This window comes from Lactuca serriola, chromosome 3, assembly GCF_051521515.1.
Source record: "Lactuca serriola cultivar US96UC23 chromosome 3, Lser_US96UC23_V15, whole genome shotgun sequence".
NCBI lineage: Eukaryota > Viridiplantae > Streptophyta > Magnoliopsida > Asterales > Asteraceae > Lactuca > Lactuca serriola.
The window spans coordinates 119,898,968-119,904,631 of record NC_136410.1 but is presented as its reverse complement, the minus strand read 5'-3'; the positions used below and the strand labels follow the sequence as shown (position 1 = coordinate 119,904,631).

Sequence of the window (5,664 nt, the reverse complement as noted above, 5' to 3'; positions counted from 1 at the left end):
CCTTATTTATAAAAATAGAATAGAAAAAAAAATGAAATTATTAGTGTAGAATAGTGTTGGGGAGGTGTTCAAAGTCCTAAAACTTAGTTACTCAAATAATCCATGTTCAATGTAAATACTAATAGAACAAATTACTCTACCTGTTTTTTTTAATCGTATAACACTCGAGATTAAACAGCTCCAATGGCAAAATGGTCATTACAACAGCTCAAAAGCAAATCACATGAGTGTTTTTGTAGTTTACTATTAATTTATCAACGATTTCTTAGCTTTTTTTTCTTTCAGTTTTTGAATCCCATTACCAGTGACCTATTTCTTGGTTGTGTATATTGATGTAGGGTTTTTCTCAAATCAGTTGGATCTCATATTTGGCATCTGGAAGGATGTAAGTGGGAATGTTCGCTATTGTCGCAAGGTCACAACTTGAACCTGTTTACCTTTCTTTTTGGCCATATAAAAACTATTTGATTCTTATATATTTTAAATGATATTGGTAGGAAGATATGGTTAGGTGAACTGTAGGTGTGAAATCGGTGGATAGAGATTGGAAGGTGAGGAAATTGATCACACATACGTCGGAATTTGTAGAGCTTCACACCGGATGGTTTAATTCTATTTCAAGGTTTCATTTTTACACTTTGAGGACGATATTGCCCTTGAACATTGTTTTTATATTAATAAAATTTAATATTTATTGTTTTAGGGTGATATTGCCCCTCCACACTTTTAATATTAGAAAAAATTCATTTTTAGTACCATATTGCCCCTGCTTTTATATTAATAAAATTAATTTCTTTACAGTTTAAGGACCATATTGCCCCTACTTTTGTATATGTTCAACAATTTCAGGTATTGTCATCAATATACGTAAATTACAAATCTTGCAAAATAGGTATGTTGTTATGGTGTGTTTCTGAATATCATCTAGCTTTTATGCAATTTAACTTTTTTTATACCCCCAATATTTTATATTTTGTTTTATGGTAAAAATCATACTCTGTTTTATGGTAAAAAAAAATATTGAGCTTAACAGTTTTTATCCAAAATGCTACTACATACTGTTTTTTTTTTTTGGTAAACAAAATAGTGATTTTAACATTATTTTTGTCAAAAATGCCCCTTCATACTGTTTTTTTTTTTTTTTTTGATAAAAAAAGATATTTTAACGGGTTTGACCAAACTACCCCTACATGTTGTTTTTTGGTAAAAAAAAACAAGTGGACGTATTTTTGCTTCTTCTTGCATTTAGCCCGCTAAATATTTCCAATAATTTTTTTATTCTTATAGCATTTTACTTCTTTGTTATTTTTTATAACAGTTGCATGGTTTTAAGGTAAATTTCATTGCCTTTTTGTATCTAATAATGGTTATATTTCATTCCACTCACTAATCTTTTGATGATTTCCGAATGGGAAATTGCCTCCATAGACAACAAGGTACTATCTTAAAGAACAAGTATAATTTTTCTCTTTAATTTACACACATTACGCATGTATTTTGATTTCAAGGGTTTCTTGAATGTTCTTCATCCAGATTATACAAATGAAAGCATTTGGTAATTCAGCGGAGAAGGAGGCGAGAGCAAAAAGGCAACTGATTCCAACGGACCTACCATGATTTCAAACAAAGAAACTTCGGGTTTCTTGCTTTCTTCCACAATTCTATTTCAATATCCACTTACCTTAGAGGTGACAGACCGGAATCTTTGGTTTTAGGTTGTCTATCACGAAGCATGTCTGTGAAATCTTCTCTATTTATCAGTTTTGAGAAAATGTCAATCGATTTCAGCAACAGAAATTACACGTAAAGAACTTCAAAAGGTAAAAATGGGTTTGCACTGTCTTCACTCGACATCAACTATATACTCGGAGCGTGCTAAAAACGGGTTTGCACTGTTAAAAATAAGCTTCTACAACACTCGGGGCATCCATGACATCACCACCACCACAAACACCTGAGGTATGCTTTCTAACATTTTACTATTTTACCCATATTTATTTTGGTCTCCAGCTCCATCATTAAGCTTCACTCTGTATTACTAATCTTGGTCCCAGGAAGAAGATTGCTCGTATTGATTGTACTCAAAGAGCTGTATGTTTACATTTTATAAATTCCAATATTTATATTTTATTTTTTTATTTAATTTTGGTCTTATGTTTTAACTATACATAGATTAAAATAATGGAAGATGCAAAAAGACCTGATGTGGTTATAAATTTGAGTTCAGCATCAGCTTTATATCAATGATAACTGACCCTATTTATTCCACTGCCAAAGGTTGTTATTTTATAATTCATATGAGAATAAAAAAAATATAATCTTATATTTTTTTTCTAATGTTTTCTTTGTTGGAAAGGGGGTGTGGTTATGTTTATCGGATTGCTTTAAACCTACAAGAGAAAGGGTATTTGTGTGTATGTGCTTTGCCCTGAGGGTGATAAGAGCAGTGTCTCTTCATTCTTTAATGGTTTACAAGTAGATGAGAAACTTTGGTGATGGATTGTCTGAAAATGGAAATTTTATATCTTGGAAACCGTTTTAAATGTCACTTTTTATTTTTCAATTCATTGTTAACTTTTTAGGTTCATATGTACATGCAATAGTTCTCTTTTTGGTTATTTACATACATTACCAACTTTACCCTTTTGATGTTGTAGGGGAATAATGCTTACAACATTGACAGATGCATCCAATGCAAGACATCCATATCTCTAGTTCTCCACATAGAAGTTGTTCGTCAAGATGCAAGTTCCATGAATAAGAAATTAGCAATATATCCACCTCCTCATAAAAATCTTTTGTAAATCTACACATATTATAATTCTATCAGTGTACCAACCTTGTTCAATTACTCTAGCAACCTTCTGTTTATCACTTTCTTTTGGAGTGTTTCAGGTGTGTGTTTATTAGATTGTTGAGAAGCAAGTGGTCGTAGGGGTGCAAACGAGCCAAGCTACTCGTGAGCTACTCGGGATCGGATCGATAAAAGCTCGGCTCGAAACCGATTTTAAACGAGCTCGAGCCGAGCTCGAGCTTAATATTAAGCTTGTTTATTAAACGAGCTCGAGGTCGAGCCTATATCACTAAGCTCTATTAGGCTCGCGAGCCTAAATGAGCCTTTATATAAAATCATTTATTATTATTATTTTTCTATTAAAATAAAAACATATTTGAGGATTAGGGATTTAGGGTATTAGTAAATGAGTTTCTTAACGAGCTCGAGCCGAGGTCAGTACAAGAAACTCAAATCGAGCTGAGCTCGAGCTCGAGCCTCGCATAACTTAAATGAGCCCGAGCTGAGACTGAACAGGCTCGGGCTTGGCTCGGCTCGTTTGCACCCCTAAGTGGTCGGTAGTTTATATGTATTGTTATGTCGTTTAGGAATGGCAACGAACTTCGGGAGGGCATTCGCAAATATTGATGCGCAACGCGGGGTTATTCTTTCTATTTTTTTCGATTTCTTTTAATTCCTTTACCAAAAAACAAACATAGATTGCCATTTCGTACATCTTCCATTTTTTACAAACAAAATATATATATATATATATATATATATATATATATATATATATATATATATATATATCAAATCCGATCCCTGCAACGCGGGGGTTCCCCACCTAGTTATTATGATAAATGAATATGGTTGAATAACAAGGATTAGTTTGCAGAACACTCATTGTTTATTTATTACTAGGTGTGAGACACGTGTAATATACGAGTTTTTTAAAAAAATAATAGTAATATATTTTGTTAAGCATTACATGTTTAATAATTTACAAAACTGAATTTGTAATGAATATTAATATTAGCTGTGAATGAACAAATTTTTGCAAGGTTTTTGCAAATTATCATGATTTTTAAAAGACATTGGCCGAAAATTATGTTTTTCAATTAGGAAGGTTGATTTAAATTTAAACTGAATTTAATACATTGATTGACAAATTACATGAGAGTTTATGGAGACATTTAAGTTTTCTTATTTTATTTATTATATTTTTAGATTAGATTTTTTTTATAATTTAATTAAAATCCAAAAAACCACAATTTGCCAAGTGAATTTAAATGAAAATTAAAATTTTAAAAAAAAATGTCATGTGACATATTGAATTAGATGATAGACATGTGTAAAAAAACCCATTATTTATTAGGTCAGAATGAGTTATGAGTTATTAAAGAAATCGACTTTGTTGACTTTGAATATGGTCAATAAAAGTTGGGTAGACATTTAAATTGCACATGGCTAATTGATCTCCAAACTTGTATTTTTGGACCTCACGTTCGATGTCTCTAAATATGTATAAATACTCGTCCAAACCACTTCTCCCAAGTCCCAACACTGCAAGTCACAAAAAAAAAAAACACATACAAGAACTCAACAATACGAAAGAAATGGAAAATTTTACCAGAAACTTTTCAAGAAATCTTTCAAGAAGTGTTTCAAGCTCTGTTAATGCAAATAGGGTATGGAGGACATCGACATATGGAGGATTTGAGGGTGGGAGGAGCATGAGGACTGTTCGTCTTGGAGAGGAGAACAATGGCAAGTTTTCCATTATCAAGAAGATGTTTAACTTCAGAAGCTCTAAAAAAGATGAGAAAAAAGTTTCAAAGGCACGTCGATCGTCAAAGATAACCAGTTCCAACGAAGAGTTCCAAAGCAGGTTACTTGCTGAGATTTACAAGAATATTTCGTCTAATCATGAACTAAGTTCAGTCTGAAAGTTAGAGCCTAAGAAGTACATGCTTTTTTTTGGATTTTTAAATTCTTTGGCTTCGAAAAAATCTTTATTATTGAAATATTCTTACTATTCATTGTTGTGTGATGAGTGTACAAGTTGTGAATCAAACCTAGTGTTATATATATATATATATATATATATATATATATATATATATATATATATATATATATATATATATATATATATATATATATATATATATATATATATATATATATATATACTAGTTTATAACCCGTAAAACTACGGCTACAAAATTAATTAAATTTTAATAGTTAGAACACAAAATTATTAATCAATTATAATCGTTAATTTAAATAAATATGTGAAATTATATCACCTTATAATTTGTATTAATTTTATTTTAATTTTTATTGCATTGTTATTAATTTATTGTAATTAAAGTGAAAATTTTAAAATTTGAAATAGAGAATTAATAAGTTGACAAGTGGCATGCATTAATTAAGATGTTTAATAGGATGACACATGACAAAAAAGAATAAAATGTGTATTAATTATGAGGCCTAATATGATGACACATGTCAAAAGGATATTAAAACTATTCTTTTGTTAGAACTAGTTGTGAGACCCGTATGTTATACGGGTTGAATAAAACAAAAAAAATTAAATATGAAGATTTAAATAAAAATTTATTTAAATTTAAAATTTAAAATTTAAAATTTTGAATTTTAAATGAAACATATTCAATAATATGAGTTGTAATATTGTAATTTAATTATTAGTTTCAAATAAGGCAATTAATAATTAAGGTTTAAATATGATGTGTTAATTAAAAAAAGATAAACAATGAGAAAATGACACATGGAAAAAACATTTATTCAAAAATACCAAAAAATTACATATGTCCAAGTTAATGAGAGAGTGACATGTGGCAAAATTGTTTTCATTTATTAGGGAG

At 29.9% G+C, this 5,664-nt stretch overlaps 1 long non-coding RNA gene across 1 annotated transcript; it reads left to right on the top strand.

The window, feature by feature from the left end:
* Positions 1–1,191: 1,191 nt before the first annotated feature.
* LOC145094645 (uncharacterized) lies at positions 1,192–2,874 on the top strand. Its single transcript, XR_013703458.1, has 2 exons — positions 1,192–1,688; positions 2,658–2,874. It is a non-coding gene; the product is annotated as an uncharacterized LOC145094645 (long non-coding RNA).
* Positions 2,875–5,664: the final 2,790 nt, after the last annotated feature.